The following is a 12,845-nucleotide window of genomic DNA, read 5'->3' as shown; positions in this document are numbered from 1 at the left end:
CGATACAATTCAATTTAATCCAATCCAATCCAATTCATTTCAATCCAAATCCAATCCAATGCAAATTCAATCAAATCCAATCCAGTCCAATCCAATCCAATGCTCCTCGCGCATGCGCAACACTCTGTACGCGGACGCCAAGCCCCGGACAGAGCGAGGTCCTAAGATGCTTCACCACTAAAAGAGGTCTATGGTTCACCTACTTCATTTTGAATCATGCGCCCAGATTTATTTAATATTTAGACGTTTGATAACTTCTTTTACCTGTAGAGTCATACTGTTTGCTAAGCTGAAGGGAAAAAGGTGACGTAGTGCTAAAGTAAGTTGTGACAGGGAAAACTGTTAACAAATATCCTTTCTATTCCACCTCTATTTTTCCCTCTCCACCTTAGCACGATGTCCTCCGGCTATAACGCACTGGCTGGCATAACTTGGGAGGACTTCCTAGAGCCGAGGCTCAACCTTTCGCCCGCGGGTGTCATGTGGGTGACAAAAGGCCTTGGTGAGTGTTCACAATCACACCCCACTGTACCAAAATATGCAACGTCATCACTACCGACAGGAACAATTTCGCCTGGTGATAGACGTAGGAAGATGAAAAACATTTTTCCCCAATTTCTGTGAAGGTGTTTACGTTGTTGATATGTGGGCTGATTTGCGGTATTCGTATTTGTTGAGTGGATCGCGAAGACAAAACAATAGTTGGGTTCATCCGAAAGCTTGACATGCCGGAGTAATGAGCGTGGAAATTTTTAATCAATTTTTACAATTAAGCTAGATAGTAATAAACAGGATGCAAGGGCGATTCGTCGCCCCCCACTTTCACGCACTTCCTCCGAGCAAACTAACCGCAAATAAACACGGTTGTGTTACGCAGTGGAACTCTGGTTCCGCGTCATCGCTCTGCTTTAATGCCAGCATAGAGCTCGTCGGCTCATCTGTATTGGTGCCGTCCCAATGGCGTCAGTCCTGGCGCGGTGTTGTGGGAAAATTTAAAGTTTGTCAATATTAAATCTTTTTGTGGCAAAAACATTCTTGGAGCCCAGAATGAAGTTTAAAAAGTTATCAAAACATGTTTCATACAAATAACGAATTTATGTTGCGTTTATGGTTTCTTTAAGACTGTTTTTGCACTGCAAAATTAAATCTTGCCCAACGGAATTCAGACTAAGGAAAATTGCCGCCTCAGTGGAATGACATTCAACATGTAATTGATGTTAGGACCTTTCAACGAGTATTGTTTTTAGCAGACATCTGTCTCAGAGAACACACTCTTTATGGGTCTTTTTATGAACTTTTAACGAACGCGATGAGTCATTATCTTGTTAAACATTTATCAGATTCTAAGGAGTACAAATGTTTTTATAATACTTGAGCGGTGGTCACCAGTAAGCTCCAAAGGCTACCTATTCAAATGCCCTCAATATTAACGGCAGCTCACCCTTTCACTGGTTCAAACTGCGTTATTCCCCTATAAATGCTCGCTCAAGTTTCGAAAGCTCGATTTCCCTGTTGTTTCTTCCTGCTGATTGTGACGGTCGGGAAAACGCGATTCGTACCATGTTTCAGCTGCTGGATATGGACTTCTCACCATAGTCATTGCGTTCCTCGCCGGCAGCCTGCCCTCAATCATGCAAGTAAGTACACATGTCACAAAGCTTAACATTTTTTTTGTAACCATCCGCAGAGCCAGGTGTCGGCAAAGGCAAACAGCACGAGTCATCATCTGTCAACGTTCTTTTGTACGCACCTTGAAGGCGTGCTCCTCTAAATGGGCTCTGCTGTAGATATGGAAGAATTGGTTGCCGGATGCTGCGGCTGTTCTTTAGATAATTGCCCGACGTCGTCGAACACTGGTGCGCATTTCTGGTAGGCGCCTCGCCTTCTGCGGGACCTCCAGAGCAAGGAAACGGTTTCATGAATACCACTGGCGTCACCACTGGCGTCTTAACAAAGCTTCCCGTTGCGGCGTCACTCCTGATAACGCCATAAACAGAGTTTCTTAGTACGTATACTAGAGAGGAAACTGCGCCTGGGAATCCATGTCGGGGGGGGGGGGGGGGGGGGGAGGGGGGGTTATGGGAGGGTCAGTGCAGCTGGCTTGGCATGTCTATCGGATTCTTAAGCGTCTTCTTGGGTTTGCTTTCTTCACTATGCTTATGTATGTCTACGAAGTAGCCGAAATGGTCGAAACTCGCTTCGCTTCTCTCGATTTCCTTGGAAACTGGAAGTTCGCTCTGTTGGCTCATGCGAAGACCGCTGTGCTTCATTATAAGCAAGTGGGAGGACTGTAATGGCGGCGAGCGACCATCGGTACATATTTACGTAAGTACGAACCCACAATGGAGATACGGTATAGTTTTTGGTAAGGTGAGTTCATTTCCTGGTTCCCTTTTTGCAGTATCAATACATATGTTAACAGCGCCCGCACATCTTGACTGAGCGGGTAATTAGTTGCCGCGAAAGTGTAGCAGACGGTCTGTGCACCAGTTTACCGCGAAGGCAATGTTTTTACAGGTACGCGCAGAAAACCTTTCTGAGATTTTAAAACAGTATTTTATTGAAATATTGGCAAAATAAAAATCTTTAATAAGTCTTCACCCAAATTTTTGCGTTATTGTTGACTACCAGCTTGATCTGCAGAATAGCAGGCACGCTACCGTTCCGGCAGACTCTCAGTAAAAGGAAAACATTTACTTACCATTTCTTTAGGTTTAAACCAGCGTACTCATACAATTGCACCGCCTTCTTGGCGTTTTTGTGGCACTCTATATATATTTACGGCCACTAAAATGTTCCAATCCAAGCCAATCATGAAACTAAGGCCAGCGTACGGTTTGATGGCGGCCCATGACCACACAGACGCGCTTGGTGTGAGCCGCATAGACGCCAGTTTGTATATTGTGAGAAGCTGTATGGCTGACGCCGTTGCTGGTGACGCCAGTGTCATGCAGTGAAATGAATTAGCAGGGAACGTATAAACAAAGCTAGCTTGGCGCAGCCCGGCGATGTCCGTGCTCCAGATGCTTGACACACCCTAGCACTGTTTCCCTAGCCTTAAATGACAACATCGATCATCGTTTCGAACGGAAACACGTCAGTGTTGGCCGATGGCTCGTAATGTCATAGTGATTGTGCAAACTGGCCTATTTAGGATAAACCTGCCGGCTATTTATGGAGGTAAGGGAGCTCTATAAAGTGGCGGCTGGTTGCCATCCGAGCAGGCCATGTCTAAGAGGCGCTCATGGTTACTGAGCTGCGCATTACGTAGCGGCAGGGTTCTTTACCGGTTGCAGCTTCCATGGGCTCTGAAGTGGGGAATAGTTAAAATGTGTCAGTGAGGTATTGCCGAGTTCTAGCTCAACGTTTTAAGTGCGAATGCGCTTTATAAGCGACCCTGAATTCCGTTGACCGCCGTCCGTCCACATAGCAACAGCTGCGGGTGCGCGCGCTCCTCGTCTTCCTTGGCAACGGGGGGAGATGGCACATACCCACGTGGGAGATTGGCCAGGAATCTCCTCGTCTTCCTTGGCAACGGGGGGAGATGGGCGCGCGCTGCCTGGCCGCTGACATGGCACATACCCACGTGGGGGATTGGCCAGGAATCGGGCGTGAGAAGGGCTAATGCACCCGCTTAAAGGAGTACTGACACAAAATTTCAAAGCTGAGATCCGCTCTAGCAATCAAGTACAACGACAACACAAATAGGTGTCTGTGCATGGCACATACCCACGTGGGGGATTGGCCAGGAATCGGGCGTGAGAAGGGCTAATGCACCCGCTCAAAGGAGTACTGACACGAAATTTCAAAGCTGAGATCTGCTCTAGCAATCAAGTACAACGACAACACAAATAGGTGTCTGTGAATAAATGCATCTTTCTTTCTTTGTAGTTGTGTGTGTGTGTGTGATCTCTCTTTCGCGAACATTACCGAACCGCGCAAATTCAACTCCTGCATTCGCACTTTCACATTCTTCCCCTCGGGGAAATGCGGGGAATTTTTCACGGGGCCGCTCCGTTCCGATAGCAAACGGGTTCGCCATTGCGCATGCGTGGTGGTCTTGGCCGCGAACGGCTGTAGCTTCGGTTGCGCTGAGCGGGCCTCCGGTACTGGAGCGGGCCATCAAAAACGGTCAGCTAAAGAACCAGTTTTTGGTTGAGGCGAAATGCCGGATATATAGCCCGGGCGATAGCTTGCACGTGCAACTAGCAGTTAGCTTAGCTGTTCGCGGAGCCGCCGTGTAAGACACGACTCTTTGGTCGAGTTCAGCATCGATACGTGAAACGTGTGAGTCTAATTTCTTCGATGATAATAGGCACTCAATCGTTAAAAGAGAATATCTGTACGAGGGTGGCAAACTGTATAGTTGGTCGAGTGATTCGATCGCTTTTCGTCTGAAGTTTTTTTTAATCTTTCAGCCAAGCAACTTCGGCCAAGGGATCGAAATAAGCTCTACAAAATAGCAGTAGTTTGGCCGCTTCTTTATAACGCGTTGTTGATGGCGCGCCTATTATGGATAACTCCTTGCCTTACCAGTGCCTTGGGGGCATTTAAGAAGATTTTACAAAAAATGGGGGAGGGCGATCAGAATTCGGAGTTAATTTCGCAGGATCCGTCGTTGGGCCGATGAGAAATACGTTAGATGTGAACGTTGCCTGTGCTTTGTTCCCGTGTCTTCAATGATGAAGCCGACGTGGTTGCCACATCACGGTCCCCAAGGCTTCAGATACGTGTCACTTCCTTTTCATCGGCAAAAAGCACGCGGGTTTGATTTCTGGAGTTATTTCATTGTGGGTGGTGGTTAAAACCTCGTATGCTTCAGCACCCACACCCGAAGGCCATCTAAAGGAAGCCATCTTAGGCTGGCCGCAGTACAACTCTTGGAACCACATCTTGCCAAGCCTGGTAGGTAGATTTCCAGGAAAAGGGCTACGCTAATTTTTTCTAAACTGTAGGATTAACGCCATTCAAGTTCCCACCGCTAAAATATTCCGCGTGCGCAGTTCTAGCGTATGAGGGCTCGAACTTACATCCATTTCTTACCATGCCTGCAGAACGTTCGTGTTTAATTTTAAGGTGCCCGAGTCTCAAAGCCGGTTCCCGCTTTCTCTTCGCAGGCGTCCTTCGTCATGAGCGGCTCTTTCGACGGCGCATCTGGGGCCGTGTTCTTCCTCGGTGTTCTCTTCCCGTGGTGCGGGAGCAAGGTGAGCGCGGAACACGGCCAGCCCTGAATGAACTGAGGCATTCCAGCTTAGGCGGATATCCCTTTGTCTCTGCCAGGGCCACAGCTCTTCGATGTAAGGAGTTGCGAAACTCCGCATAAAAAAAAAAAACGGCCCGCATCAAAAAAACTTTTTGATGCATGGAGCCTATGGGGAGTTTCGCAATTCCTATATCAAGGTAACTCTGGCCACGGCTGCCTGGCGCAAGGCCTGATGGCTCCCAGTTTGGTGCGTCGCCATCACAGCATACAGCGAAGCCCTACAATTTTCGCATCGATCACTATTCTAGCAGGGGTCTTACGAATCAGTTGTTTTTGATGTCTCCGAAATTAAAAGTGTACTGCATACATATTTATATATACATTGCCCCGTTACATGTGTTTGCTTATAGTTTGTTGCCAGCGCATGGCCGCACCCGGCTATTTCATGCTTTTCGAGGTGAGCGCGCACCTGCTTGTTTTGTCGTACTCAGCGCCGTGCAATGTTGCTTGAAAGGGGCTACAAGGCTTCACCCCGTCGTCACTTGCCCGCATCGTTCTTGTTTGATCGGCAATGTTGTTCCCGATCTAATTCGATGGTTCCGGAAAGAATAGCGCTGAGAGATAAATGCTCGCAGGACAAACGCCACGGCATTGCATTCCCCAACCCTCGACTGTGCGATATCACCCCGTTGACTGCTTCTTCGGCGCGTACATTTGTTGGTGTTTGTTTATAGCAGAGCACAAGTGCGCCACAACAACCATCATTTCAAAAAGAACGTCCCTTTGTTCTACACTGCCTGACAATGCACATACAAATCACACACCAAGATGCCTGAGTGTGTTTCGGTGGTATTTCGGCAGTGCGAAGAAAGAGGCTCAAATTTTGACACGCAGTAGTAAGGCACGGGCTCACCGACCCGCGAGATTACAAGTAGGCCCCAGAGGTTTACCACAGGTTTCGGTCAGCAGACCATGGGTACCTCGGTGTTGCTATATAGGATGCAAGAGCATCTAAATGGCGCCAAAATTAGCTTGATTTTCATACGTTGCATCTTCTGCATAATTAGATGAGCAGCTTAGGTTGCGAGAGATTTCGACGATGAAAGAGGCAGAAAGACATTTACTCCGTTCTGTGGGTCAGTCGTGCATAGTGGCCGCTGATTTCTGTTTGGCGGCGATGATTGCAGCCCGAGTGACCAGGAGGGCTCGGACTTCCAAGTCAGAGCTGCCCAACTCAGCCTGCATCTGCTTGTCACAACTTACACATAGAAGGCAGCTTGAGGGCATGCCCACGCAGAGTAAACAACAAGTGTGGCCGTGTCACCCGAAGGAGGCAATCGGGTGATGGATATATAGGTGCGGCACTGCAGGGCAAATCAGGGTATTGGTTTGAAGGAGTTTGAAAAAGGCATTCCTCCTAGTTGGTAAAACCTGGATGGGCGGGAAGGCCAGTGGTGGCGGGCGAGTCGGTAATGCATTACGATGCCATTATGGGTTATCAGTCGGTTCCTAGTGGATCGGGCACCGTGGGAGGGTATGAGGCTAGCTCTGGTACGGGTAGTGATATCTCGAGCACATCATGGGCCGTCTGGTTCCCTCCCACACCAGTGTGCGACGGGATCGTAATAGAGCCCAACCAGATAAGTCGGGGGATTTTTGAAGAGAATTCAGGGTGCCACGAGGGAACCGCACCCACGGGCAAAGTTTTGAATGGCCGTTTTAGAATAATTAATTATCACTGTTGCAGACAGTCGGGTTGTTAACGCGAGCGCTATTACTGCCTCCTCCGCCGCCGCTGCCCCGGAGGTGGCCCGCGTGGTTAGAGCGGTAACAAGCAGACTACCCGCGCTGTTCAGTGCCGCGAGGGCGTAGCCATAATGGTAATGGTATTGTGGTACTTTAGTAGACATGATGGCTTCGCGTATGGGCAATTTCTGCGCGAGTGCTCGCACCCTCTCTTCAGCAAGTATATCGAAGCTATCAGTCGGGTCGGGTGCCTCCAGCGACCCTGAGATTGCTCCAAAACAAAACGCCAAATACAAAACAAAATTAGCGTGGACTCCCGCTCACACCTCCATGAAGGGAAAACAGTTCGCCCACCAACGAGGCATCACACTCGCACCCCATGTGGAGGAGGAAGTCGTGGAGCTCATCATCATAGTCATAAGCCTCTGTGTGTACACTGCAGGACGAAAGCCTCTCCTAAAGATTTCCAGCCACGCCTATCGAGTGCTAGCTGAGCTGAGTTGAGCTCATCACTTTCAGGGAAATCACGCACCTCTTTCGGCTTGAAAGAAAGACACTGCATCCACCTTATGCCAGCCCCTCTAGAGAGCAACAGACAGTCCTACGCCTCATTGAATCTGGATCCTTCTTCAACCCAACAATAGTTCACCCGCATGTTCCCGCAGCAGACGCTTCCGAATGTAAATTTTATATGCAAAAAATGTAATATGCAAAAATGGCGGCGGTTTAATGTAAAAAGCCGCGCCACTCTGCCACATACCTGGGGTGTACGAGTTCAGTTCAGAAACCCCCCCTCTTTTAGAGAGCAATGGGAGACCTTAATGTCTACTGGCGACCCAGCCTGCGGTCGACAAGGCGCAGGCGGGCCTTGTCGAAAAGATATGGTTCTTTTTTTCGTTTCTCGGTACTGGTTTTAGTTTCCTTCAGACATTCTGTTGGCATGTTCTGTTTATGTAACTCAAAGAAAGAGAAGTTCAGGCTCGGCACATTTTTTAGCAAACCGTTTAAAAGCAAATTGCATGCTGGAACCAGTTCACTGTGTCACTGATATGTGGCACTGATGTGTCACTGACGCTTGCGTCACTAACGGCAAGGCATAAGAGACTGATGGAACGCTATACGTTTCATTCCAAATTCTAAGAAAGTCACAAGCGTCTGAAACTTGATGGCATCGCGAATGCCGAGTTCCGTACTGCTTTGCGCACGTACACTCAAATTAATGTTACTCCGAAAAGACCATTTTCGAACCTCGCTGATCTCTCCCAAGGAGATGTCACTGACACCAGCTATTGTTCAAGCCACTCTCTGCGGCCCTCATCAACAATCAGCCGGACCCGCTGCGTTAACCTAACCTCTTCTGCTTCTGCGTGCAGACTGTGCTGCTGTCCATGTGCGCGGGCCTGGGGCTGGCCTTCTGGGTGGCCATCGGAGGCATCATCTACCCCGGCCGGCCAGTCGGCGCTCGCACAAGTCTGGAGATGTGCTCCTACAACTACACCTCCAGGGCGCCACCACCGCGCACCTACTACTCGGGGTGAGGAGGGCTCCCACATGCACGCATTGTGTGTCTACATCGGCGGCGTCCCTGGGTAGTATGGCAGGAGGGAAAGGGCAAGGCATGAAGTTAGCTGCACAACTTACTGAACTAGGGGGTCGATAGCGAGTTCACTCCTTTTAGAAATACAGTCAAAGCCGAGCATCACACAGTGGCCTCACAGCCACTTCTTCATTTGTGTAGATTATCGTCATCCTCGTGTGATTTGGCGGTCTGCGGCCTGACCGCCCAAATAACAGGCTGCCCTGAATCGTCGTCTACCAATATATATATACAGAAAGAAATGCCGGAAGTCTACAACGCCAAAGAAGGCATAGGGGAATGGTTAGACTATTTTTTTACCGTTAGTGACGTTACATGATTATTTTTTATTACTTACGTGAGAAAGTAAGAAAAACACGCGCCCAGAGTAAGGACCGAACCCACGCCTTTCGATTAGATCTCGAATTCCTTACCAATTCGGCTATCTGGGCGACTGTGTTCTCCTTCACTTTCTGGGGTATTTATATTTACTACAACTGTATCTGACGCTTGAGGGTGGTAGCCAGCGCCACTCAGACTACACGGGGAGAAGGGGACGTTCTTTTTCAACCCCCGGGGCGTGACGCGAACGTCTACAGCCTGTCATAAGCGGGTAACTGGCGGGAACCCCTCTTATGCTACCTTGGCATCAAGGCTGCCAGAACCGAGGCCCTCGCTAAGCTTTCGCACGATAATAGGGTTTGGAAATGAGGGGCTCGTTAGGAAATACAGAAAGAAATGCCGGCAGTCTACAACGCCAAAGAAGGCATAGGGGAATGGTTAGACCAATTTTTTACCGTTAGTGACGTTACATTATTATTTTTTATTATATATATATATATATATATATATATATATATATATTTGCTTTATATATATATATATATATGAACTTGCTTTCCGCCCTGAGGAAAGCAAGTTCTCTTTGCTGAAACGTAGGCCACAATCGTGCTTTTACCTTGTTCGAAGTTTTTCTTCTCTTGTGTTCTCTACCATCTTCAAAGTTCTACTACTCCCTATATATATATATATATATATATATATATATATATATATATATATATATATATATATATATATATATATATATATATATATATATATATATATATATATATATATATATATATATATATATAAGGTAGGTAGATGCAGAGACACACGTGAAAACATTAAAAGAATAAAAGTGTACTGACGTTTCAACAAGAAGAGTACTTCCTTTCTTCAGGTACGTGGAAGCACAGACCATTAATTCCGGCTTTGCGAAAGGAGCAACCAGCAGAGCCTCCGACGAAGATGACGGTCGCGCGAGGCACGGGATGTTAGGCTGACAGCCGGTGGCGCGTGAAAGAAGATGATGCTGTTGACGGCAGTGTTTCTGAATGTTATGAGTGGGGAGAATGAACCCTGTAGCGATCGGTATGGAAACGTCGCTTGTGCACGCAGAGGCGTCGAAAGCAACACATCATCTCCAGGTCGAAAGGAGCCATCTCGGTAAGCTACGTCATAGCAAGATTTCCGGTTGTTCTGGTAAGACTCGGTGTTGAGTAGGGCGAGGTTCCGACGATTTGCTAGCCGGGAAACTAGTTGAGCCGGCACGTTGTCCGTTGTAGATACCGGGCAGGAAAAGAAAGAGGACTCCAAAAAGAAGGCTCGTGGCGGTCATAACAAGAAAAAACAGTGAAAATCCGGTGGTACTCTGAACGGCGGTATTGTAGGCGTATGTTAGAAAAGAAAGGACAACGTCCCAATTCTTCTGGCCGCGGTTGATATAGGAGGAAATCATATCGGAGAGGGTACGGTGGAAGCGTTCTGTCAGTCCATTCGTCTGAGGGTGATAGCTTCGAGTTGTTTGTGGACAGTACTGGCCGATCGAAGGATTTCCGCAACGACTGACGACACGAATGTTCTGTCACAATCACTAATAAGAGTGCGAGGAGATCCATGGCGCAAAATGTGAGCTTGTAGGAAAAAATCTGCAACCTCGGAAGCGCAACCCGTACGGAGAGGGTCAGTTTCCGCAAACCTCGTCAAGTGGTCTACAGCGGGCACAATCCACCGATGACCAGACGGCGTTGAAGGCAGACGTCCATTCAGGTCAATGACAACAACGTTAAATGGAGCAGGAGGACAGGGAAAAGGTCGTAGCATCCCTGCAGAGGCCGAGGTTGGGCGTTTACGAAACTGGCACAAAGGGCATGACGCACCATATTTAGCGACGCTGGCAGAAAGGCCCGGCCAAAAGAACCGGCATTTGATTCGGTCGTACGTTTTGTGGAAACAAAGGTGTCGAGCGGTCGGCTCGCCATGAAAAACTTCAAAGATCTGGTTCCGAAGGCAGCGAGGGATGATTGGAATCCATCTGTGGCCGGTTGGATGATAATGGAGACGGTAAACAGCTCCACCATTCAGAAGACGAAATTGGCTTGCCTGCGGGAACGTCCATCAGGTGGCGGTGCAGAACCTTCCAGTTGGTTCATTAGTTGTCGGCAGAACGTCGTTGTAAAAATACAATGTTAGAAGGGAGATCTTGTCCGGTTATGGGCAGAGGTGCCATAGGCGCCGCTGCAGCCGAACCTTAAGACGACAAAGTATCTGGTGGTGATGACACAAGGAGCGTCAGCATCCTTGTGGGTTCTGCCCGACTTTGTAGGTCACAGAGAAGTCATACTCCTGCAAGCGCAGAATCCAGCGGCCAAGACGTCCCTATACGTTTTTAAGTGGCGTGATGGCCCGTTACAGCCGAGAAATGGCGCCCGTACAAATAATGCCGAACTTTTTGCACAGCCCAGACAACGGCAAGGCACTCTTTCTCGGTTATGGTATAGTTCTTTCAGCGGGGGACAAATTGCGGCTCGCGTAGGCGACAACACATTCTGATGAGGACACGGTACTCTGTAGAAGGACAGCACCAAGGCTATGCCCACTGGCGTCCGTATAAATAATCGTGGGTGCGGACTCGTCAAAATGCTATAGTGCAGATCCAGAAGTGAGTGCTTGTTTTAGGGTTTTGAAAGCTGTTTCGCAGTCTTCAGTCCAGAGGACTTTGGTTCCGGATATGACCAGTTCGTTAAGTGGCGAAGCTATATGAAGCGTCGAGAGTAGGAAGCCAATCCAGGGAAACTGCAGTTTTTTTGTTTTTTTTTTTTGACTAAAAGGCCGGTGAAAATTACTCTTCGAACGATCTTCTCAGGGTCGGGGCGCATTCCTTCCTTGCTAACAACACGGCCCAAGGCTTTGACTCAGGTACTGGCGAAATTGCATTTTTTGGTGTTTAACCGGCTTGAACTACACAGGTCAATACTTCGTCCAAACGTTGAAGATGTTCAGTGAAAGTAGAAGAAAAATAACATTGTAATCAAGATAATAAAGAGAGGTATCCCATTTCAAACCACGAAGGACAGTATCAATCACGCGCTCAAAGGTGGCCGGAGCTTTGCACAATTTTAACGGCATGACGTTAAATTCGTAAAGGCCGTCCTGTGTGGCGAACGCTGTATTTTCTTCATCGGCTTCGTTCATGAGTATCTGCCAATATACCGACCGAATATCAAGGCTCGAAAAGTACTCTGCGCCATTTAATGCGTCGAGGGTGTCATCGATTCGGGGCACAGAATAAATATCGTTATATATATACGATCTGTGCCTGTTTTTTTCCTGCACGCACACGTATTACCTTTCGCGTTCGTATTAATCCTCCCCACTAATGGACTGTAACGTGGGCGATGTGATTTCTTACATACGTTTCCAGAGGAGTACTGGAGCTGTACCACATATCGTACCTGTGGATCCCTGTCATCAGCTTCTTGGCCACCTTCCTCCTCGCTGTAGTAATCACGCTCTTGCTCGGTGAGTGTTTCCATCCTGACCCATACAACATTATGCCGTGCTGTATGGGGAGCTTCTCGGTCGTGTGGCAGTCTAGTATACAAGAGGCTTAAGGGTGACTGAGAAGCTCACCAAAATGTCCCTGGCTATCTCAACTAACGTGAAACCTGGGGAGGGGCGGAGCATGCAGTGTAGAAGTGTATTAAAAGATTGTAAATCTCTCTCTTGTCACACGGCGCGCTGATTGGGCGCTGAAGAAGTGCCGGTGGGAGGAGCAATCGCGCGCTTGCTGAAGCGGTGGCGCCCTCTCTTGCATTGAACCGGATATAAGCAATCAAATGAGAGACAGGCTAGCCGTAAGTTGTCTTCATGTCACACGCCGCAGTATGCGTTCTAGCTCGAGGGGTTCGAAAACGAGTGCCCCGGTGTGTTCTTTTAGTACGCATTTTGGCCGACGGACATGAAACGTTTTAGCGCGAGGCGTTGGAAAAC

General features: G+C 48.2%; 1 pseudogene across 1 annotated transcript in view; it reads left to right on the top strand.

The window, feature by feature from the left end:
* Positions 1 to 12,845, top strand: part of LOC144179572 (sodium-coupled monocarboxylate transporter 2-like) — a 94,327-nt pseudogene that overhangs the window by 69,379 nt on the left and 12,103 nt on the right. Inside the window, exons 11-15 of the transcript XR_013324285.1 lie at positions 393 to 502; positions 1,570 to 1,637; positions 5,118 to 5,204; positions 8,323 to 8,483; positions 12,277 to 12,374. The product of XR_013324285.1 is annotated as a sodium-coupled monocarboxylate transporter 2-like (transcript). The remainder of the gene's footprint in view (positions 1 to 392; positions 503 to 1,569; positions 1,638 to 5,117; positions 5,205 to 8,322; positions 8,484 to 12,276; positions 12,375 to 12,845) is intronic.

This window comes from Haemaphysalis longicornis, unplaced genomic scaffold, assembly GCF_048455015.1.
Source record: "Haemaphysalis longicornis isolate Haplotype H1 unplaced genomic scaffold, Haemaphysalis longicornis Haplotype H1 scaffold_4, whole genome shotgun sequence".
Classification (NCBI taxonomy): Eukaryota; Metazoa; Arthropoda; class Arachnida; order Ixodida; family Ixodidae; genus Haemaphysalis; species Haemaphysalis longicornis.
This window is presented reverse-complemented; position numbering and strand designations above follow the sequence as displayed.